This window comes from Rhinoderma darwinii, chromosome 1, assembly GCF_050947455.1.
Source record: "Rhinoderma darwinii isolate aRhiDar2 chromosome 1, aRhiDar2.hap1, whole genome shotgun sequence".
In the NCBI taxonomy this organism is placed as follows: Eukaryota; Metazoa; Chordata; class Amphibia; order Anura; family Rhinodermatidae; genus Rhinoderma; species Rhinoderma darwinii.
In genome coordinates, this window is record NC_134687.1 from 654,236,698 (window position 1) to 654,262,699 (window position 26,002).

A 26,002-nucleotide genomic window follows, 5' to 3' on the forward strand; every position below is an offset into this window, starting at 1 on the left:
TAAAGAAAGATATACTGAAGTGGAAAATAGAGTGAGTTCACTTGAAGATGAAGTTACCCAATTAAAAAAGGAGATGAAGGGGTTAGTGGAAGGAAATAGTACACTAAAAAATAAAATGGTTGACATAGAAGATCGCTCCAGAAGGAGTAACATCAGATTATTGGGTTTTCCAGAAGGGGAAGAAAGGGAAGGTGTTGAAACTTTTGTCCAAAATTGGATCAAAAACAAAATAGGAATTGAAAATCTGTCTCCTTTGTTTGGCATAGAGAAAGCTCATAGAGTGCCAGCAAGAGTGCCTATCCCTGGTTCTAAAGCAGAAAATTACCACAGCACTGGACCACAAGTGGGTGCACGCCTCAATAGGACCGGATCCGTGGTCCCCAATATCAGATAGACAAAATAGACGAGGAGACAGCACTTCCAAAATATGTCAGCTTTTTAATCACCCGTGCGACGTTTCAGTCCAGCAGGACTTTTCTCAAGCATAGTGAACACAGCAGTACAGGAGTATTTAAGGACTCACAGAGTCAACAGTAATAAAAAATGTGATTAATACAAAAACAGTTTAAAAGGATCTGTGTATAATAAAGCAGTGTAATTTTAAATCACAATCAAACCACCTAGGTGCTTATGCATAGAACTATATAAGTTTTAAGGGACTGGTACATCAATAAGCAGTCCGAATAAACAAAAAATAATAATGAATAACAAACTCACCAAGTGTGTGTATAATCAAAAACGATTACAGGATATTGTATCAAGATGCCAGATGGAACTACTTCTAATGGATAACGGCGTCCTGGAAGTCCAGATATCCACGTGTATAGGTTGAATAACATGCTATACTTCCTGTATTCAAAATGTGCATACTCTCGCGAGACTATGCTAATTAGTTCCTGCACATGTGCAGTGCATCTAGTGACTGCACGGCGGCCATTTTGGAAAGTGGCAATGACGAACATTAGAGGAAAATAGGGAAAAATTGTCAGTATCATTTAAAAAGGGGGGGGGGGGAGAGAATACTCTATAGGACAACTAGGAGTTAGGGACAATGATATACTGATCAGTATTAAATTGTAAAAAACAGCACACACATGCTAATGTATAAACATTCTGACAGGGTGTGTGTGTAAACCAATATCATTGAGTATATGTCCCACATAATCTCACAAAAAGTGTCTACTCCCACCAAAATGACAATATATATTTATATCCCTTGGCCTCATACGTATGGAAAAAATTATTATATCTAGCCACACATGTTTCACAAATATGGTCGCCACAGGAAGAAATGTATTCGCAGGATTCCGAAAACCAGAGAAAGCAGTCCATTCAACAAATCGAATCTGTAATAATAATAAAAAAATATGTATATGTATATATAGTAATAAGACATCATTAAGAATGTGTTCAATTCACATAAAAAGAGATGATGCATAAAAAAAAATCAAGCAAGGTACATAAGGGAAAAATACGTTACAATATATGACATACTTAAGTGACTACACCGACTTTAAAATCAATGTTCAAACCATGTGGGGCAAGGCAATTTAACTTGAAAATCCATTCAAGTTCTCTCCGTTTGAGTCTGGAGACCCTGTCCCCACCCCTACGGTGTAGGGGAATATGGTCAATGATCCAAAATTTAAGGTCGCTGACCACATGCCCCGCTGATACAAAATGTGCGGACACTGGGAGATCCAATTTTTTAGTTCTAATAGTCGATCTATGTTTATTAAGACGAGCCCGACATTCCTGGGTAGTCTCCCCCACATATAGCAACTTGCATGGACACTGTAAAACATAAATGACATGAGATGATGCACATGTCAGAAAATGTTTAATGGGGTAAGTCTTGCCATTAGTCGGATGAACCAACGTGTTCCCTTTAATCATATTATTGCAATTGACGCAATTAAGACACGGGAAACATCCCAATTTTTTGGGAGCCAGAGTCAACTGGCGGTTCATTTGAAAGGATCCGACATCAGCATGAACAAGACGATCCCTTAGATTTTTTTGTCGTCTAAATGCCATCCTAGGAGGACAACCAAATTCAGGACCAGATTTAGTAAGATTTGTAAAAATATGCCACTCCTGGCGAATAATACTAGAAACTCTATTACTAATATCTGAATATGTAGAGACAAAAGTTAATCTATCAGATGATTCTCGTCTATGTGGTATAAGCAATTCTTCCCTAGTGATGGTTTGAACTCTGTCCCTCTGTTTTTGTAAGAGGGACAAAGGATATTTACGTCTGGCAAATTTGTCACTCATTTCATCTAAACGTAGTGTAAGTTGTTGGGGTTCAGTCACTATACGTTTAACCCTTAACATCTGACTAAAAGGTAAGGACTGTACCATTCGGCGGGGATGTTGACTATCGTATCGCAATAAACTGTTGCGATCAGTCACTTTGTTGTAAAGATCAGTAATTAACTTGTCACCCTCCCTATAAACTAGGGTATCCAAAAAATGTAGGTGTGTAGTTGATGATTCCATCGTAAATTTAATGTCATCATCGATGGAATTAAGGAACCCAAAAAAGTCTTCCAATTGTGACGTATTACCGGTCCAAATCACGAACACATCGTCTATGTACCTCCACCACCTCAGAACATGGCTGAAGTGGTGGGATACATAGACGTGGCGCTCCTCGAGGGCCGCCATGAACATGTTGGCATATGTGGGAGCCACATTCGAGCCCATGGCGGTCCCCCTCCTCTGAACATAGAAGGAGTCAGCAAACAGAAAATAATTTTCCGTGAGAATCACCTCCAAGAGGTCCATCAAAAATTGTATGCCTTCAGCCGAGTGTTCTGACCTCCCCAGGGCGTCCTTCACTACACTAAGACCCCGGCTATGGTTAATGGATGTATATAAATTACAGACGTCAAAAGACACCAAAATGATCTCACTACTCAGGGAAATGTGTGTTAATTTCACTATAAAATCAGATGTATCCTGTATATATGATGACGCTGAAATGGCATACACTCTAAGTATCTTATCCAAGAATATTGCTATAGGGTTAAAGATAGAATCTCTCCCCGAAACTATAGGACGTCCTGGGGGTTTATTTAGGCACTTATGGATCTTGGGAAGACAGTAGATGACAGGAGTAACTGGATGTGTAACGACAAGGAATTCTGACAACTCTTTATCAATAATCCCTACTGACAAAGCCTGTGAGAGAATATGTGTGATCCTATTTTGGATCCTGAACTTGGGGTCACCCGAGACCTTTGTGTATACATTAATGTCATGAACTTGGCCTCTGATTTCATCCAAGTATAGCGACGTATCCATGACGACCAAGGCCCCGCCTTTGTCGGCCGGTTTGATCGTCAGGGACACGTCACCAGACAGGTCCTTCAAAGCACTCAATTCGGCACTGGTTAAATTAGGGTGAAACAATGACGATTCACCCAACTCATCACGAAGTTTGTTTACTTTTTGTTTGACTATACTTGTAAATGCATCTATAATTGGTTCACAGACATATGGTTGCCAAACTGATTTTTTAAAAAGCCCTACTTTATTCAACGCAAATTCACATTGTGCCCCACTACCCTGAGGCATACTATGGGTGCCAAAAAAATGTTTCAATTTTATCCTGCGGAAAAAGGCATATAAATCTAGTTCTAACTGGAACCAGTCTATTTTAGACGCGGGGCAAAAAGACAGTCCCTTGTTCAACAACTTTAACTCAGTGTCGGATAGAGGACGTGAGGAGATATTTACCGCAAGTGATTCTAATTGGCTTTCTTCTCCTTGCCACGTGCCGACTGCCATTGACGTCTGGTTCTCTCCGGTCTTGGTTTTGTACCTCCTCCTATGTTTGCGCCCTCCTCTTCTTGTGCGTCCATGGTTCCCCCTAAAAAAGAATCTGGAACTTCCATGGGGTCACCAAATGTAGACTGTAGGCGTCTCCTGTTCTGAGGGGCTCCCTTGCCATATATTGCCCCTGTCGTATTTCTGGGCTCCTTCTGCCAGTTATAAATCCTCCCATCAGCATAATCTTCAACATCACGTATCCATTTCAATCTTTTAGTGTTCTCCAGATGCGATCTAAATTTGCCAAAGGATTCCCTAGCACCATCCTTGTATTTCTGCAACTCATCTGTTGATAACAAGGATGCCAATGATGTATCGAGGTCAAGAATCCGGGCATTGACACTCCGTAATTCTATTTGCAAAAATTCTATGTTAAGTAGGATGATATCACGGGAATATCTATTAGATATCTGACGGAAGCGCTGGCAGAAGTCCGCATTATTAGGAAAAAGGTTGGGTGTCAAGCTTGATCTCATTCCCCGGGGTATACGATCCGCTTTAAAGTATTCCCCCAAAGTCACCAAATGCAGATAGGTGGTAATCGCTCGCTTAGACTCCATCTCCCATTTTCTTTTAACATGGTCAACAGATGGGGCACAAAGGAAAGACACATCACCTGAAATACCCTGCATGATCCTGTCAACATCATCATCCGTATATGCAAATACTGTGGGTGACGATTCCATATTCAAAAGCTTGAAAGATAGCTCAAATGGCCAAATAAGTCCGTGCAAAGTGGATGGGATCAGATATATCCAAAGCAGAAAATTACCACAGCACTGGACCACAAGTGGGTGCACGCCTCAATAGGACCGGATCCGTGGTCCCCAATATCAGATAGACAAAATAGACGAGGAGACAGCACTTCCAAAATATGTCAGCTTTTTAATCACCCGTGCGACGTTTCAGTCCAGCAGGACTTTTCTCAAGCATAGTGAACACAGCAGTACAGGAGTATTTAAGGACTCACAGAGTCAACAGTAATAAAAAATGTGATTAATACAAAAACAGTTTAAAAGGATCTGTGTATAATAAAGCAGTGTAATTTTAAATCACAATCAAACCACCTAGGTGCTTATGCATAGAACTATATAAGTTTTAAGGGACTGGTACATCAATAAGCAGTCCGAATAAACAAAAAATAATAATGAATAACAAACTCACCAAGTGTGTGTATAATCAAAAACGATTACAGGATATTGTATCAAGATGCCAGATGGAACTACTTCTAATGGATAACGGCGTCCTGGAAGTCCAGATATCCACGTGTATAGGTTGAATAACATGCTATACTTCCTGTATTCAAAATGTGCATACTCTCGCGAGACTATGCTAATTAGTTCCTGCACATGTGCAGTGCATCTAGTGACTGCACGGCGGCCATTTTGGAAAGTGGCAATGACGAACATTAGAGGAAAATAGGGAAAAATTGTCAGTATCATTTAAAAAGGGGGGGGGGGGAGAGAATACTCTATAGGACAACTAGGAGTTAGGGACAATGATATACTGATCAGTATTAAATTGTAAAAAACAGCACACACATGCTAATGTATAAACATTCTGACAGGGTGTGTGTGTAAACCAATATCATTGAGTATATGTCCCACATAATCTCACAAAAAGTGTCTACTCCCACCAAAATGACAATATATATTTATATCCCTTGGCCTCATACGTATGGAAAAAATTATTATATCTAGCCACACATGTTTCACAAATATGGTCGCCACAGGAAGAAATGTATTCGCAGGATTCCGAAAACCAGAGAAAGCAGTCCATTCAACAAATCGAATCTGTAATAATAATAAAAAAATATGTATATGTATATATAGTAATAAGACATCATTAAGAATGTGTTCAATTCACATAAAAAGAGATGATGCATAAAAAAATCAAGCAAGGTACATAAGGGAAAAATACGTTACAATATATGACATACTTAAGTGACTACACCGACTTTAAAATCAATGTTCAAACCATGTGGGGCAAGGCAATTTAACTTGAAAATCCATTCAAGTTCTCTCCGTTTGAGTCTGGAGACCCTGTCCCCACCCCTACGGTGTAGGGGAATATGGTCAATGATCCAAAATTTAAGGTCGCTGACCACATGCCCCGCTGATACAAAATGTGCGGACACTGGGAGATCCAATTTTTTAGTTCTAATAGTCGATCTATGTTTATTAAGACGAGCCCGACATTCCTGGGTAGTCTCCCCCACATATAGCAACTTGCATGGACACTGTAAAACATAAATGACATGAGATGATGCACATGTCAGAAAATGTTTAATGGGGTAAGTCTTGCCATTAGTCGGATGAACCAACGTGTTCCCTTTAATCATATTATTGCAATTGACGCAATTAAGACACGGGAAACATCCCAATTTTTTGGGAGCCAGAGTCAACTGGCGGTTCATTTGAAAGGATCCGACATCAGCATGAACAAGACGATCCCTTAGATTTTTTTGTCGTCTAAATGCCATCCTAGGAGGACAACCAAATTCAGGACCAGATTTAGTAAGATTTGTAAAAATATGCCACTCCTGGCGAATAATACTAGAAACTCTATTACTAATATCTGAATATGTAGAGACAAAAGTTAATCTATCAGATGATTCTCGTCTATGTGGTATAAGCAATTCTTCCCTAGTGATGGTTTGAACTCTGTCCCTCTGTTTTTGTAAGAGGGACAAAGGATATTTACGTCTGGCAAATTTGTCACTCATTTCATCTAAACGTAGTGTAAGTTGTTGGGGTTCAGTCACTATACGTTTAACCCTTAACATCTGACTAAAAGGTAAGGACTGTACCATTCGGCGGGGATGTTGACTATCGTATCGCAATAAACTGTTGCGATCAGTCACTTTGTTGTAAAGATCAGTAATTAACTTGTCACCCTCCCTATAAACTAGGGTATCCAAAAAATGTAGGTGTGTAGTTGATGATTCCATCGTAAATTTAATGTCATCATCGATGGAATTAAGGAACCCAAAAAAGTCTTCCAATTGTGACGTATTACCGGTCCAAATCACGAACACATCGTCTATGTACCTCCACCACCTCAGAACATGGCTGAAGTGGTGGGATACATAGACGTGGCGCTCCTCGAGGGCCGCCATGAACATGTTGGCATATGTGGGAGCCACATTCGAGCCCATGGCGGTCCCCCTCCTCTGAACATAGAAGGAGTCAGCAAACAGAAAATAATTTTCCGTGAGAATCACCTCCAAGAGGTCCATCAAAAATTGTATGCCTTCAGCCGAGTGTTCTGACCTCCCCAGGGCGTCCTTCACTACACTAAGACCCCGGCTATGGTTAATGGATGTATATAAATTACAGACGTCAAAAGACACCAAAATGATCTCACTACTCAGGGAAATGTGTGTTAATTTCACTATAAAATCAGATGTATCCTGTATATATGATGACGCTGAAATGGCATACACTCTAAGTATCTTATCCAAGAATATTGCTATAGGGTTAAAGATAGAATCTCTCCCCGAAACTATAGGACGTCCTGGGGGTTTATTTAGGCACTTATGGATCTTGGGAAGACAGTAGATGACAGGAGTAACTGGATGTGTAACGACAAGGAATTCTGACAACTCTTTATCAATAATCCCTACTGACAAAGCCTGTGAGAGAATATGTGTGATCCTATTTTGGATCCTGAACTTGGGGTCACCCGAGCCCTTTGTGTATACATTAATGTCATGAACTTGGCCTCTGATTTCATCCAAGTATAGCGACGTATCCATGACGACCAAGGCCCCGCCTTTGTCGGCCGGTTTGATCGTCAGGGACACGTCACCAGACAGGTCCTTCAAAGCACTCAATTCGGCACTGGTTAAATTAGGGTGAAACAATGACGATTCACCCAACTCATCACGAAGTTTGTTTACTTTTTGTTTGACTATACTTGTAAATGCATCTATAATTGGTTCACAGACATATGGTTGCCAAACTGATTTTTTAAAAAGCCCTACTTTATTCAACGCAAATTCACATTGTGCCCCACTACCCTGAGGCATACTATGGGTGCCAAAAAAATGTTTCAATTTTATCCTGCGGAAAAAGGCATATAAATCTAGTTCTAACTGGAACCAGTCTATTTTAGACGCGGGGCAAAAAGACAGTCCCTTGTTCAACAACTTTAACTCAGTGTCGGATAGAGGACGTGAGGAGATATTTACCGCAAGTGATTCTAATTGGCTTTCTTCTCCTTGCCACGTGCCGACTGCCATTGACGTCTGGTTCTCTCCGGTCTTGGTTTTGTACCTCCTCCTATGTTTGCGCCCTCCTCTTCTTGTGCGTCCATGGTTCCCCCTAAAAAAGAATCTGGAACTTCCATGGGGTCACCAAATGTAGACTGTAGGCGTCTCCTGTTCTGAGGGGCTCCCTTGCCATATATTGCCCCTGTCGTATTTCTGGGCTCCTTCTGCCAGTTATAAATCCTCCCATCAGCATAATCTTCAACATCACGTATCCATTTCAATCTTTTAGTGTTCTCCAGATGCGATCTAAATTTGCCAAAGGATTCCCTAGCACCATCCTTGTATTTCTGCAACTCATCTGTTGATAACAAGGATGCCAATGATGTATCGAGGTCAAGAATCCGGGCATTGACACTCCGTAATTCTATTTGCAAAAATTCTATGTTAAGTAGGATGATATCACGGGAATATCTATTAGATATCTGACGGAAGCGCTGGCAGAAGTCCGCATTATTAGGAAAAAGGTTGGGTGTCAAGCTTGATCTCATTCCCCGGGGTATACGATCCGCTTTAAAGTATTCCCCCAAAGTCACCAAATGCAGATAGGTGGTAATCGCTCGCTTAGACTCCATCTCCCATTTTCTTTTAACATGGTCAACAGATGGGGCACAAAGGAAAGACACATCACCTGAAATACCCTGCATGATCCTGTCAACATCATCATCCGTATATGCAAATACTGTGGGTGACGATTCCATATTCAAAAGCTTGAAAGATAGCTCAAATGGCCAAATAAGTCCGTGCAAAGTGGATGGGATCAGATATATCCAAAGCAGAAAATTACCACAGCACTGGACCACAAGTGGGTGCACGCCTCAATAGGACCGGATCCGTGGTCCCCAAAAAGACACTTTTTGTGAGATTATGTGGGACATATACTCAATGATATTGGTTTACACACACACCCTGTCAGAATGTTTATACATTAGCATGTGTGTGCTGTTTTTTACAATTTAATACTGATCAGTATATCATTGTCCCTAACTCCTAGTTGTCCTATAGAGTATTCTCTCCCCCCCCCCCTTTTTAAATGACACTGACAATTTTTCCCTATTTTCCTCTAATGTTCGTCATTGCCACTTTCCAAAATGGCCGCCGTGCAGTCACTAGATGCACTGCACATGTGCAGGAACTAATTAGCATAGTCTCGCGAGAGTATGCACATTTTGAATACAGGAAGTATAGCATGTTATTCAACCTATACACGTGGATATCTGGACTTCCAGGACGCCGTTATCCATTAGAAGTAGTTCCATCTGGCATCTTGATACAATATCCTGTAATCGTTTTTGATTATACACACACTTGGTGAGTTTGTTATTCATTATTATTTTTTGTTTATTCGGACTGCTTATTGATGTACCAGTCCCTTAAAACTTATATAGTTCTATGCATAAGCACCTAGGTGGTTTGATTGTGATTTAAAATTACACTGCTTTATTATACACAGATCCTTTTAAACTGTTTTTGTATTAATCACATTTTTTATTACTGTTGACTCTGTGAGTCCTTAAATACTCCTGTACTGCTGTGTTCACTATGCTTGAGAAAAGTCCTGCTGGACTGAAACGTCGCACGGGTGATTAAAAAGCTGACATATTTTGGAAGTGCTGTCTCCTCGTCTATTTTGTCTATCTGATATTGGGGACCACGGATCCGGTCCTATTGAGGCGTGCACCCACTTGTGGTCCAGTGCTGTGGTAATTTTCTGCTTTGGATATATCTGATCCCATCCACTTTGCACGGACTTATTTGGCCATTTGAGCTATCTTTCAAGCTTTTGAATATGGAATCGTCACCCACAGTATTTGCATATACGGATGATGATGTTGACAGGATCATGCAGGGTATTTCAGGTGATGTGTCTTTCCTTTGTGCCCCATCTGTTGACCATGTTAAAAGAAAATGGGAGATGGAGTCTAAGCGAGCGATTACCACCTATCTGCATTTGGTGACTTTGGGGGAATACTTTAAAGCGGATCGTATACCCCGGGGAATGAGATCAAGCTTGACACCCAACCTTTTTCCTAATAATGCGGACTTCTGCCAGCGCTTCCGTCAGATATCTAATAGATATTCCCGTGATATCATCCTACTTAACATAGAATTTTTGCAAATAGAATTACGGAGTGTCAATGCCCGGATTCTTGACCTCGATACATCATTGGCATCCTTGTTATCAACAGATGAGTTGCAGAAATACAAGGATGGTGCTAGGGAATCCTTTGGCAAATTTAGATCGCATCTGGAGAACACTAAAAGATTGAAATGGATACGTGATGTTGAAGATTATGCTGATGGGAGGATTTATAACTGGCAGAAGGAGCCCAGAAATACGACAGGGGCAATATATGGCAAGGGAGCCCCTCAGAACAGGAGACGCCTACAGTCTACATTTGGTGACCCCATGGAAGTTCCAGATTCTTTTTTAGGGGGAACCATGGACGCACAAGAAGAGGAGGGCGCAAACATAGGAGGAGGTACAAAACCAAGACCGGAGAGAACCAGACGTCAATGGCAGTCGGCACGTGGCAAGGAGAAGAAAGCCAATTAGAATCACTTGCGGTAAATATCTCCTCACGTCCTCTATCCGACACTGAGTTAAAGTTGTTGAACAAGGGACTGTCTTTTTGCCCCGCGTCTAAAATAGACTGGTTCCAGTTAGAACTAGATTTATATGCCTTTTTCCGCAGGATAAAATTGAAACATTTTTTTGGCACCCATAGTATGCCTCAGGGTAGTGGGGCACAATGTGAATTTGCGTTGAATAAAGTAGGGCTTTTTAAAAAATCAGTTTGGCAACCATATGTCTGTGAACCAATTATAGATGCATTTACAAGTATAGTCAAACAAAAAGTAAACAAACTTCGTGATGAGTTGGGTGAATCGTCATTGTTTCACCCTAATTTAACCAGTGCCGAATTGAGTGCTTTGAAGGACCTGTCTGGTGACGTGTCCCTGACGATCAAACCGGCCGACAAAGGCGGGGCCTTGGTCGTCATGGATACGTCGCTATACTTGGATGAAATCAGAGGCCAAGTTCATGACATTAATGTATACACAAAGGTCTCGGGTGACCCCAAGTTCAGGATCCAAAATAGGATCACACATATTCTCTCACAGGCTTTGTCAGTAGGGATTATTGATAAAGAGTTGTCAGAATTCCTTGTCGTTACACATCCAGTTACTCCTGTCATCTACTGTCTTCCCAAGATCCATAAGTGCCTAAATAAACCCCCAGGACGTCCTATAGTTTCGGGGAGAGATTCTATCTTTAACCCTATAGCAATATTCTTGGATAAGATACTTAGAGTGTATGCCATTTCAGCGTCATCATATATACAGGATACATCTGATTTTATAGTGAAATTAACACACATTTCCCTGAGTAGTGAGATCATTTTGGTGTCTTTTGACGTCTGTAATTTATATACATCCATTAACCATAGCCGGGGTCTTAGTGTAGTGAAGGACGCCCTGGGGAGGTCAGAACACTCGGCTGAAGGCATACAATTTTTGATGGACCTCTTGGAGGTGATTCTCACGGAAAATTATTTTCTGTTTGCTGACTCCTTCTATGTTCAGAGGAGGGGGACCGCCATGGGCTCGAATGTGGCTCCCACATATGCCAACATGTTCATGGCGGCCCTCGAGGAGCGCCACGTCTATGTATCCCACCACTTCAGCCATGTTCTGAGGTGGTGGAGGTACATAGACGATGTGTTCGTGATTTGGACCGGTAATACGTCACAATTGGAAGACTTTTTTGGGTTCCTTAATTCCATCGATGATGACATTAAATTTACGATGGAATCATCAACTACACACCTACATTTTTTGGATACCCTAGTTTATAGGGAGGGTGACAAGTTAATTACTGATCTTTACAACAAAGTGACTGATCGCAACAGTTTATTGCGATACGATAGTCAACATCCCCGCCGAATGGTACAGTCCTTACCTTTTAGTCAGATGTTAAGGGTTAAACGTATAGTGACTGAACCCCAACAACTTACACTACGTTTAGATGAAATGAGTGACAAATTTGCCAGACGTAAATATCCTTTGTCCCTCTTACAAAAACAGAGGGACAGAGTTCAAACCATCACTAGGGAAGAATTGCTTATACCACATAGACGAGAATCATCTGATAGATTAACTTTTGTCTCTACATATTCAGATATTAGTAATAGAGTTTCTAGTATTATTCGCCAGGAGTGGCATATTTTTACAAATCTTACTAAATCTGGTCCTGAATTTGGTTGTCCTCCTAGGATGGCATTTAGACGACAAAAAAATCTAAGGGATCGTCTTGTTCATGCTGATGTCGGATCCTTTCAAATGAACCGCCAGTTGACTCTGGCTCCCAAAAAATTGGGATGTTTCCCGTGTCTTAATTGCGTCAATTGCAATAATATGATTAAAGGGAACACGTTGGTTCATCCGACTAATGGCAAGACTTACCCCATTAAACATTTTCTGACATGTGCATCATCTCATGTCATTTATGTTTTACAGTGTCCATGCAAGTTGCTATATGTGGGGGAGACTACCCAGGAATGTCGGGCTCGTCTTAATAAACATAGATCGACTATTAGAACTAAAAAATTGGATCTCCCAGTGTCCGCACATTTTGTATCAGCGGGGCATGTGGTCAGCGACCTTAAATTTTGGATCATTGACCATATTCCCCTACACCGTAGGGGTGGGGACAGGGTCTCCAGACTCAAACGGAGAGAACTTGAATGGATTTTCAAGTTAAATTGCCTTGCCCCACATGGTTTGAACATTGATTTTAAAGTCGGTGTAGTCACTTAAGTATGTCATATATTGTAACGTATTTTTCCCTTATGTACCTTGCTTGATTTTTTTATGCATCATCTCTTTTTATGTGAATTGAACACATTCTTAATGATGTCTTATTACTATATATACATATACATATTTTTTTATTATTATTACAGATTCGATTTGTTGAATGGACTGCTTTCTCTGGTTTTCGGAATCCTGCGAATACATTTCTTCCTGTGGCGACCATATTTGTGAAACATGTGTGGCTAGATATAATAATTTTTTCCATACGTATGAGGCCAAGGGATATAAATATATATTGTCATTTTGGTGGGAGTAGACACTTTTTGTGAGATTATGTGGGACATATACTCAATGATATTGGTTTACACACACACCCTGTCAGAATGTTTATACATTAGCATGTGTGTGCTGTTTTTTACAATTTAATACTGATCAGTATATCATTGTCCCTAACTCCTAGTTGTCCTATAGAGTATTCTCTCCCCCCCCCCCTTTTTAAATGATACTGACAATTTTTCCCTATTTTCCTCTAATGTTCGTCATTGCCACTTTCCAAAATGGCCGCCGTGCAGTCACTAGATGCACTGCACATGTGCAGGAACTAATTAGCATAGTCTCGCGAGAGTATGCACATTTTGAATACAGGAAGTATAGCATGTTATTCAACCTATACACGTGGATATCTGGACTTCCAGGACGCCGTTATCCATTAGAAGTAGTTCCATCTGGCATCTTGATACAATATCCTGTAATCGTTTTTGATTATACACACACTTGGTGAGTTTGTTATTCATTATTATTTTTTGTTTATTCGGACTGCTTATTGATGTACCAGTCCCTTAAAACTTATATAGTTCTATGCATAAGCACCTAGGTGGTTTGATTGTGATTTAAAATTACACTGCTTTATTATACACAGATCCTTTTAAACTGTTTTTGTATTAATCACATTTTTTATTACTGTTGACTCTGTGAGTCCTTAAATACTCCTGTACTGCTGTGTTCACTATGCTTGAGAAAAGTCCTGCTGGACTGAAACGTCGCACGGGTGATTAAAAAGCTGACATATTTTGGAAGTGCTGTCTCCTCGTCTATTTTGTCTATCCCTGGTTCTAGACCTAGAGCTATAATAGCCAATGTTATAAACTCCCGGGATAGAGATAATATATTGAGAAAGTCAAGGGAGTTACAAAATCTATCCCATAACAATTCAAAAATAGCAATCTATCCTGACTACTCATATGACACTCAATTAAAGAGACAAGCTTTTGGTCCAGTCAAGAAAAAACTCAGAGAGGCAGGGATTAAATATTCTTTAATGTATCCAGCAAAATTGAGAACAGAATATCAGGGTAAGGTTAATTTTCATTCATCACAGGAAGAGACATTTAAGTGGTTAGCAAGTTTGAAATCATTATGAATTAATTAATGGTGTATTAGGGGAACATGCGTTGGTTGAGAGACTTGTTAAAAATATGACAAGTCAATAGAAGGGAAGGGAAGGGGGGTGGGGCAAGACAGGTCTGGTATTGGAATACATTAAGAATTTTTTATGAATATGTTATATAAAAATTCTAATATTTGTCACTTTTCATTCTGTTAAAACGCTCGGATGAACACTAAAATTGTGGTATGGAATATTAGGGGTATGGGGGAAAAATTAAAACGTTTTACTATTAAGAATTATATAAAAAAAACAGTTTCCATCAATTACATGTTTGTTAGAAACACATTTGACACAAGAAACAATCCCAAGATTGGGTAATAGGTGGTGGTCACAACAGTTTCATTCTATACACTCCTCCTATTCTAGGGGAGTGAGTGTTCTTATTCACTCGGGAGTGCAATGTGAAATACTTGATAAAAATATAGACAACGAAGGTAGATTCATTTTTATTCCCTTTAGATTAAAGGAATTAATTAGTATTTTAGCTTTTGTATACATTCCACCTCCGTTTTCATCCGTGGTGTTCAGGAAATTATGTAATTATATTATTAGTAGAAGCGATTGTCCTGTAATGGTTTTGGGGGATATGAATTGTGTTATGGATGAGGTAATGGATAGGGTTAGCTCTAAGGGAAGAAATAAGAGCCCAATTAAAACATCATTGGCGAGGATAAGTGAAGAAATGGGTCTAGTAGATATATGGAGACTGAAAAACCCTAAAAAGAAAATGTACTCTTGTTATAGTGGTTCACACCATACCATGTCACGTATTGACTTGGTATTGTGTAGTGAATCACTTGTTACAACTATTGGGAAAATAAAATATGACAACAAAAGCATTTCGGATCATACGCCACTTATTGTGGACATAAAAAGAAATGAAAAAAAGGAATTCATTAAGCCTATAAAAATAAATCCACATTGGTTCTCATTATTAAAAGACCTTGAAAATATTAAAGTTGAAATTCATAATATTTTGTCACTAAATTGGGAGACTGCCCCAGACTTAATTGTTTGGGAAACATTAAAAGCCTGTATAAGGGGTATCCTTTTTGAAAGAATAATAAGATTAAAAAGAGAATATAATAAGATTGAGCAGGGAAAAGAACGAAGTGCAAATTTGTTGGAGGCAAATTACTTTGAAACCCCTACGGAAGATAGTTTAAAGTTGTGGCTTCAGGCCCAAGAGGAATATAAGGCCTGGTTAATCGAGAAAGCACAAAATAAATTATTTTTTCTGGGGCAGAAAAATTTCTGTGAATCAGGAACACCAAATAAACTGTTAATGAGTATTATTAAAAATCAAAGTCAGAAGAATAATATTTTGGCAATTCCTGATAAAAGAGGGAATATGATTAAGCAAGATTATGAAATTAGATCAGAATTCTTGAATTATTATTCAGAATTGTATGGCTCCGGAAAAAAGTATAATGAAGAACAATTGGAGCTCTTTCTAGATTCAATGTCTTTCTCCCCCTTGTCTGATATTCAGAAAGATGAGTTGGATCGACCAATCTCCCTGGAAGAATTAAGAAATGCATTGACTAGTGTTAAAGGAAATACAGCTCCAGGTTTGGATGGTTTCCCATTTGAACTGTATAGAACATTTGGGGAAGAACTATTACCAGCCCTGTTAAAAACATTGAGTTCGGCAGTGGTAGAGGGCAAATTGCCAAGCTCAATGGTAGAAGCTAATATAGCTTTGATATTGAAACCAGGTAAATGCCTGGAAAGAATGGAATCTTACAGACCTATTTCCCTGTTGAACACGGATGCTAAACTTTTCGCCAAAGTGTTGGCGGGAAGGTTGGCTAAAGTAATCTCTACTGTAGTACATAGTGATCAGCAGGGATTTATTTCTGGTAGAATGGTCAACCAGTGTGTTCGTCGGGTATTTGGGAATATTCAAGTTACACCAGGAGAGGCCCCCCGCTCCATTCTGTCTCTCGATGCAGTTAAAGCATTTGACAGAGTGGAGTGGGGCTATTTATGGGCAGTCATGAGAAAGCAAGGTTTTGGAGAATTTTTTTATAGGAACGGTTAAATTATTATATAATGGTCCTAGAGCAAACATTAACATAAATGGTGAGAACTCAGAATTTTTCAATTTAAGTAGGGGCACAAGACAGGGTTCTCCTCTTTCTCCCCTACTCTTTGCATTGGCAATGGAACCTCTCGCCTGTTTGATCAGAGAGGATGGAAATATTGTGGGTTTTGGAGCTAGGGGGGAAGAGGATAAAATTATCTTATATGCTGACGACCTTTTATTTTTTTTGACGAACCCGGAAGAAAAATTGGATTATGTTATATCTACTATTCAAAGATTTGGATTCTATTCTGGTCTAAAGATTAATTGGGAAAAATCCATATTAATGGCACTAGATAAAAGCGATTTAGTACTACAAACAAAAATTCGAATCATATATCCAGGAGAAAGCTTTAGATATTTGGGTATAGAAATTTCAGATAATATAAAATAATTTTTGGATTATAATTTGCTCCGCCTTATAAACGAAATGGAAAAAAAATAAGAATATGGAACGAATTGCCAATATCAAAAGCCGATAAAATTGTCTTGATTAAAACAGTTCTAATCCCCAAACTTTTATGTGTTTTTGGGGTTACCCCGGTGTGGATACAAGATAAATATTTTAAGAAAATCATAACTATCTTTAATAACCTGATTTGGGGATGGAAGAGAGTTCGGATTAAGCTAGACTACTTATGTCCTTCAAGAGAACAAGGAGGACTAGCATTTCCAGATATTCGAGTATATTACTTAGCAGCACAATTACAATACATTCAAGAATGGGATAAGGCCGAGTTCTTACAATGGTTGATCACTAACATTAAAGGCCGCTTTTCAGATATTTATGAGGTGTTAGAATCTGGTCAATTAAAATCTGGAGTTATGGAAAACGTGTTGACAGCACAACTCCTGCATGAATGCTGGAATAGTTTAAGAAATATGACTGGTCGAAATGGTTTTTTATCCTTTTCCCCGTTATGGCACAATCTTAATATATAAGAATGTAAGGCTATCCCAGAGTTACCATTGTTAAAGCTTAGAGGGATTAGATATGTACTAGATATAATGGAAGAAGGAAAAATCAAAACATGGGAAAAATTATCAGTTGATTTTGACTTGACGGAGAAGGAAAGATTCTCCTATATCCAATTAAAGCACGCATTTGATAAATTTAAAGATGGCAACCCTCTCAATAAAGACCATATGGATGAGAAAATACAAATGTGAAAAAAAACCTCTCTCCAGGTTGTATAAATCCCTGATGGAAATAAAGTCAAGGAAAATAAAATTTAATTGTGTTATAAAATGGGAGAAGGAATTGAATAACGATTGTGTTCTTGATTGGAACATAATATTTCAAAATATTTGTAAAGTATCGATAAGCCGGAACCATCAGCTTATTCAGTTCAATTTGATACATAGGCTTTACCATACGCCAGTCCTTTTGAGTAAGTTCTCGATTAATAAAGCTTCTAACTGCCCCAGATGTGGTGCAGTGGAAGCAAACTATTTACACATGTTATGGAATTGTATTAAGATTGCTGATTACTGGGATAGAATTTTTAAAAACATTTTGGAAAAAATAGATCCAGATATAGTGTTTCAACCTCAACTGGTATTGCTGGGTGATGATTCCAAATTAAAAATTTCTAAGGAAAAAAAATGTGGATTAATAAAACTATTATTTATTGCAAAATTACTAATAGTTAGAAAGTGGATATCTGGCTCCCCACCGGAGTTTAATGCTTGGGTAAATAATGTAAAAATTATAATGAAATATGAGAAAATCTATAATCAAGGCAAACACCGTAAAACCTATTGGGGGGAGTGGTAAGAATTTTTGTTCTCTTTTTGTTTTTCTTTTTTTTTTCTTTTACCAAGATCGGTCTTGAGAGGGTGGGGGGTGGGAGTAGGGGGAAAATGTAAAAATGTGCATAATTGTATTTTCTTTATTCCTTACTTGTATGGAATTTTATATTGTATTGAATAAAAAAAAAAATAATAAAAAAAAAAAATAATCAGAATCTGTAATAAAGGTTTCCAGTACACAGTAATATCATTCCACTAAGAATTCAGGCTGTTCTAAGGGGAAAGAGTGTCCTATCAAGTACTGATAATGTGAACCTAATGAAATGAAGTGGCCATCATTCAAGTTTTAGTCATGTGACAACTTAATAGCAAATTGTTGCTCTATTTCTCTGCCAACCTATATTTATTTGGTCCTGTTTTTCTCAGAACATATAGGGCTTCAATATTGTGTAATAAAATAAGTGATATATTTAACTGTTATGGGGTGGGAGAGTCAGAGAGGAGATAATTGTGGACCACCAGGACATTTATAATCTATGGGCAGTTAGAAACTGGTTAATATAGGTGCTTCCTACTAATCATGGATTTGTATTTTTTTAATTCAATATAAAAAAAACACATCTTTAAACCCACTTTGAAAACGTCTTTAAGACCCATAAAGTGTACCTAATTTTTAGACGACTTTTCAGAATAACCTGTCATATGTGTGTACAGGAAGAAGAACACTATTTCTGGCCATTACATGACTTGTATCTGCCATTCTTTTAGCAGTTTTCCCTCTGCATGCTCTGTCTTTAATTCTCAGTTTTCCCTGAGGTAGTGGGTGGAGCCTAACTGCTATCCTGTCTTCTATACACTGCACACAAAGCAGGGAGCCACCCTGGTCTACTATCTCTCTGTAGCACTCCTTAGAAGCTGCAGCAGCATGGAGCACATCATACAGCAGTAAGGAGCAGTGTAGCGGAAAATCCAGCACAGAGGTGACATATAACTCTTACCAGCAGCCTATGTCTACTCTCTCTGCTTCTGCTCCCCCTCTCCTCTTCAAAGACTTTTATTGACAACAGCATCTGTGTCTTTGTGCTCCTGCTCCCTCCTTCCGCTTCCCCTAGACTTATATAAGCAGCAGCGTCCGTGTGTCTCTCACCTAGTGGCACTAACTTTACATAAAATTTTCATGGATAGCTAAACTATAACAGTAAGTAAATTAGAAAGTTGATATATATCAAGTATACTATTAGATTACCACAAGTTGTTTGAAAAATTAGTGTCCATTTAAAGAAGATATGTTCCAAAAAGCTATTTAGTGTATAGTAGATTACAGCGGAGATCTGATTGCTTGATATTGCAGCCTAAGGTTGTACTACGGAAATATCCTGAAGACAACACGTCCCCTTGTGAATTGTGTGCAGAGTTGTCATGGGGACCTTGTGTGTTTTCGAATAGTTCCTCAATTCTTGTCCTAGGCTAATATTAAATATAGAACTAGAATGAGGATCTTTCTTCTCAGCTGTTATTATTAGAAGATTTGTAATGGAAGAACCAAATAAATGACAAAGTACAAAGGCAATCACCAAAATGTATATGTTTTTTCATTTCGATTGACTCCTAAAATGATGTACAACCAGTTGAGGACTGCCCACTGTGTATATATGCTGCAGGTTTAAGTTTGCTGCCTGAGTGATTGAGCAGCTAAATGTCGGGTGCCCGGTCGTCAGAGACTGCCAGGGACCCTGGAGAGAAGACAAAAGTGTTTTTTACCACTAGTCTTCTCTGCACTCACGTACAAAACGCTCAATGAGCGCTGCTGCCTCTATTGATCCCGGTGGTCATTTGACTAGTCACATGATCGCCGAGATGCCAGCAGTAGGAGGCTGCTGCTGTATCTAACTAGACCCAGAACAGCCCTATCAGTGACAATAGTCACTATAACAGGGCTGATCTCCCCTGCTGTAAATCGCCAGTTACAGAGGAAAAGTATAGTTTAAAAAATAAATAAAATGAAATAATAAAAGTTCCCAAATGTCTTTTCTGATGGAAAGACAATAAAAATAAAAAAGTTAAAAAAAACAAACAAAAATAAATGAAGTAAAAATTAAACATAAACCCCTACCTTAACGCATTGTCACCAACATGTACGTAAAAAGCGTTAAAGGGAAGTATGGAGCTTGCTCACGGGCTGAGCACACTCCATACTCAACGGGTGTAATACAGCCGACACCTTACTGAAATGGGTGGAATCAAAGATCATTTGATTCCGCTCGTTTTATGTTATTTAACCAGCACGGTGAACGCTGTAATAAAAAAAATGAAAGACGCCAGAATTGTTTTTTTTTGTCACCTTAGTTCCCCAAAAAATGTAATAGAAAGTGATAAAAAAAACAAACACGTGTCACAGAATGGTATTAATAAAAACTACAGCTCGCCCCGCAAAAAAATATGCTATAACACCGCTCAATCAAGCTAATTTTTTTCCAATAAGATGTCGTTTTATCTAGAAATTGTTCATTTTCTTAACAAATAAAGGAGTAAAAGCCCCCAAACATTTGTACAGAAAATTCTCCAGAGTACGGAAATACCCCATATGTGCTCATAAACTGCTCAGATGGGAAGGAGAACAGATTTTGATGAATTGGTTTCTGGGCGCCATGCTTAAGTTGCAAAACACCTTTGGGATCAAAACAGTGGAAACCCCCCAAAAGTGACCCCATTTTGGAAACGACACCCCTTAAGACATTTATTAGGGGTGTAGAGCATTTTGACCCACAGCTGTTTTCCAGAAATGAATGCGCTGCGGATGGTAAAAAGTGAAAATTGCAATTGTTCCACAGATATGCCATTTCAGAGTCCAATATGTTGTGCCCAGCCTGTGCCAGTGGAGACACACACCCCAAAAATTGTTAAAAGGGTTCTCCCGGTTATAGCAATAACATATGTGGTAGTAAACTGCTGTTTGGGCACAGTGTAGGGCTCAGTACTGAGGCAGCGTCTTTTGGCCTTTGGAGCCAGGATTTTTCTTGGTAGTTTTTCTGTTTGGGGTATTACTGGTGATTCAGTTTATAATGTGGGGGCATATGTAATCTGTGAGGAGTACATCAGGGTATATGTAATCTGTGAGGAGTACATCAGGGTATATGTAATATGTGAGGAGTACATCAGGGTATATGTAATATGTGAGGAGTACATCAGGGTATATGTAATATGTGTGGAGTACATCAGGGTATATGTAATATGTGTGGAGTACATCAGGATATATGTAATCTGTGAGGAGTACATCAGGGTATATGTAATATGTGAGGAGTACATCAGGGGATATGTAATATGTGCGGAGTACATCAGGGTGTATGTAATATGTGAGGAGTACATCAGGGTGTATGTAATCTGTGAGGAGTACATCAGGGTATATGTAATCTGTGCGGAGTACATCAGGGTATATGTAATATGTGAGTAGTACATCAGGGTATATGTAATATGTGAGGAGTACATCAGGATATATGTAATATGTGAGGAGTACATCAGGGTATATGTAATCTGTGAGGAGTACATCAGGGTATATGTAATATGTGAGGAGTACATCAGGGTATATGTAATCTGTGTGAAGTACATCAGGGTATATGTAATATGTGAGGAGTACATCAGGGTATATGTAATATGTGAGGAGTACATCAGGGTATATGTAATCTGTGAGGAGTACATCAGGGTATATGTAATCTGTGAGGAATACATCAGGATATATGTAATATGTGAGGAGTACATCAGGATATATGTAATCTGTGCGGAGTACATCAGGGTATATGTAATATGTGAGGAGTACATCAGGGTATATGTAATCTGTGTGAAGTACATCAGGGTATATGTAATATGTGAGGAGTACATCAGGGTATATGTAATATGTGAGGAGTACATCAGGCTATATGTAATATGTGAGGAGTACATCAGGGTATATGTAATATGTGAGGAGTACATCAGGGTATATGTAATATGTGAGGAGTACATCAGGGTATATGTAATATGTGAGGAGTACATCAGGGTATATGTAATATGTGCGGAGTACATCAGGGTGTATGTAATATGTGAGGAGTACATCAGGGTGTATGTAATCTGTGAGGAGTACATAAGGGTGTATGTAATCTGTGCGGAGTACATCAGGGTATATGTAATATGTGAGTAGTACATCAGGGTATATGTAATATGTGAGGAGTACATCAGGGTATATGTAATATATGAAGAGTACATCAGGGTATATGTAATATGTGCGGAGTACATCAGGGTATATGTAATATGTGCGGAGTACATCAGGGTATATGTAATCTGTGAGGAGTACATCAGGATATATGTAATCTGTGCGGAGTACATCAGGGTATATGTAATGTGTGAGGAGTACATCAGGGTATATGTAATATGTGAGGAGTACATCAGGATATATGTAATATGTGAGGAGTACATCCGGGTAGATGTAATATGTGAGGAGTACATCGGGGTATATGTAATATGTGAGGAGTACATCGGGGTATATGTAATATGTGAGGAGTACATCGGGGTATATGCAATATGTGAGGAGTACATCAGGGTATATGTAATATGTGAGGAGTACATCGGGGTATATGTAATATGTGAGGAGTACATCGGGGTATATGCAATATGTGAGGAGTACATCAGGGTATATGTAATGTGTGAGGAGTACATCAGGGTATATGTAATGTGTGAGGAGTACATCAGGATATATGTAATATGTGAGGAGTACATCAGGGTATATGTAATATGTGAGGAGTACATCAGGGTATATGTAATCTGTGAGGAGTACATCAGGATATATGTAATATGTGAGGAGTACATCAGGGTATATGTAATCTGTGAGGAGTACATCAGGTTATATGTAATATGTGAGGAGTACATCAGGGTATATGTAATCTGTGTGAAGTACATCAGGGTATATGTAATATGTGAGGAGTACATCAGGGTATATGTAATCTGTGAGGAGTACATCAGGGTATATGTAATCTGTGAGGAGTACATCAGGGTATATGTAATCTGTGTGAAGTACATCAGGGTATATGTAATCTGTGTGAAGTACATCAGGGTATATGTAATCTGTGAGGAGTACATCAGGGTATATGTAATATGTGAGGAGTACATCAGGGTATATGTAATCTGTGAGGAGTACATCAGGGTATATGTAATCTGTGAGGAGTACATCAGGGTATATGTAATATGTGAGGAGTACATCAGGGTATATGTAATGTGTGTGGAGTACATCAGGCTATATGTAATATGTGAGGAGTACATCAGGCTATATGTAATATGTGAGGAGTACATCAGGGTATATGTAATATGTGAGGAGTACATCAGGGTATATGTAATATGTGCGGAGTACATCAGGGTATATGTAATATGTGCGGAGTACATCAGGGTATATGTAATATGTGAGAAGTACATCAGGGTATATGTAATCTGTGCGGAGTACATCAGGGTATATGTAATGTGTGAGGAGTACATCAGGGTATATGTAATATGTGAGGAGTACATCAGGATATATGTAATATGTGAGGAGTACATCCGGGTAGATGTAATATGTGAGGAGTACATCAGGGTATATGTAATATGTGAGGAGTACATCGGGGTATATGTAATATGTGAGGAGTACATCGGGGTATATGCAATATGTGAGGAGTACATCAGGGTATATGTAATATGTGAGGAGTACATCAGGGTATATGCAATATGTGAGGAGTACATCGGGGTATATGCAATATGTGAGGAGTACATCAGGGTATATGTAATGTGTGAGGAGTACATCAGGGTATATGTAATGTGTGAGGAGTACATCAGGATATATGTAATATGTGAGGAGTACATCAGGGTATATGTAATATGTGAGGAGTACATCAGGGTATATGTAATCTGTGAGAAGTACATCAGGGTATATGTAATATGTGAGGAGTACATCAGGATATATGTAATATGTGAGGAGTTCATCAGGGTATATGTAATATGTGAGGAGTACATCAGGGTATATGTAATATGTGAGGAGTACATCAGGGTATATGTAATATGTGAGGAGTACATCAGGGTATATGTAATGTGTGTGGAGTACATCAGGGTATATGTAATGTGTGAGGAGTACATCCGGGTATATGTAATGTGTGAGGAGTACATCAGGGTATATGTAATGTGTGAGGAGTACATCAGGGTATATGTAATGTGTGAGGAGTACATCAGGGTATATGTAATATGTGAGGAGTACATCAGGGTATATGTAATTTGTGAGGAGTACATCAGGGTATATGTAATCTGTGAGGAGTACATCAGGATATATGTAATCTGTGCGGAGTACATCAGGGTATATGTAATATGTGAGGAGTACATCAGGGTATATGTAATATGTGAGGAGTACATCAGGGTATATGTAATCTGTGAGGAGTACATCAGGGTATATGTAATCTGTGCGGAGTACATCAGGGTATATGTAATGTGTGAGGAGTACATCAGGGTATATGTAATGTGTGCGGAGTACATCAGGGTATATGTAATGTGTGAGGAGTACATCAGGGTATATGTAATATGTGAGGAGTACATCAGGGTATATGTAATATGTGAGGGTACATCAGGGTATATGTAATCTGTGAGGAGTACATCAGGGTATATGTAATATGTGAGGAGTACATCAGGATATATGTAATCTGTGAGGAGTACATCAGGGTATATGTAATGTCAGGAGTACATCAGGGTATATGTAATCTGTGAGGAGTACATCAGGGTATATGTAATCTGTCATCAGGGTATATGTAATCTGTGAGGAGTACATCAGGGTATATGTAATATGTGAGGAGTACATCAGGGTATGTGTAATATGTGAGGAGTACATCAGGGTATGTGTAATCTGTGCGGAGTACATCAGGGTATATGTAATATGTGAGGAGTACATCAGGGTATATGTAATATGTGAGGAGTACATCAGGGTATATGTAATATGTGAGGAGTACATCAGGGTATATGTAATATGTGAGGAGTACATCAGGATATATGTAATCTGTGCGGAGTACATCAGGGTATATGTAATATGTGAGGAGTACATCAGGGTATATGTAATCTGTGCGGAATACATCAGGGTATATGTAATATGTGAGTAGTACATCAGGGTATATGTAATATGTGAGGAGTACATCAGGATATATGTAATATGTGAGGAGTACATCAGGGTATATGTAATCTGTGAGGAGTACATCAGGGTATATGTAATATGTGAGGAGTACATCAGGGTATATGTAATCTGTGAGGAGTACATCAGGGTATATGTAATCTGTGAGGAGTACATCAGGGTATATGTAATATGTGAGGAGTACATCAGGGTATATGTAATATGTGAGGAGTACATCAGGGTATATGTAATCTGTGCGGAGTACATCAGGGTATATGTAATATGTGAGGAGTACATCAGGATATATGTAATATGTGAGGAGTACATCAGGGTATATGTAATCTGTGAGGAGTACATCAGGGTATATGTAATCTGTGAGGAGTACATCAGGGTATATGTAATATGTGAGGAGTACATCAGGATATATGTAATCTGTGAGGAGTACATCAGGGTATATGTAATATGTGAGGAGTACATCAGGGTATATGTAATATGTGAGGAGTACATCAGGCTATATGTAATATGTGAGGAGTACATCAGGCTATATGTAATATGTGAGGAGTACATCAGGGTATATGTAATATGTGAGGAGTACATCAGGGTATATGTAATATGTGAGGAGTACATCAGCGTATATGTAATATGTGAGGA

At 38.9% G+C, this 26,002-nt stretch overlaps 2 long non-coding RNA genes across 4 annotated transcripts; one reads left to right on the forward strand and one right to left on the reverse strand.

Moving 5' to 3' along the window:
• Positions 1 to 418: 418 nt before the first annotated feature.
• On the reverse strand, positions 419 to 8,891 carry LOC142664277 (uncharacterized). 2 transcript variants are annotated; one of them, XR_012851253.1, is made up of 4 exons: positions 8,033 to 8,891; positions 5,005 to 5,633; positions 3,748 to 4,126; positions 419 to 1,346 (listed from the first exon to the last, which is right to left on the reverse strand). It is a non-coding gene; the product is annotated as an uncharacterized LOC142664277 (long non-coding RNA). The 2 variants fall into 2 exon arrangements; XR_012851252.1 differs by lacking the exon at positions 3,748 to 4,126.
• Positions 8,892 to 9,161: 270 nt separating this feature from the next.
• LOC142664288 (uncharacterized) lies at positions 9,162 to 14,004 on the forward strand. 2 transcript variants are annotated; one of them, XR_012851258.1, is made up of 3 exons: positions 9,162 to 9,421; positions 10,300 to 10,678; positions 13,078 to 14,004. It is a non-coding gene; the product is annotated as an uncharacterized LOC142664288 (long non-coding RNA). The 2 variants fall into 2 exon arrangements; XR_012851257.1 differs by lacking the exon at positions 10,300 to 10,678.
• The last annotated feature ends 11,998 nt before the right edge of the window (positions 14,005 to 26,002 follow it).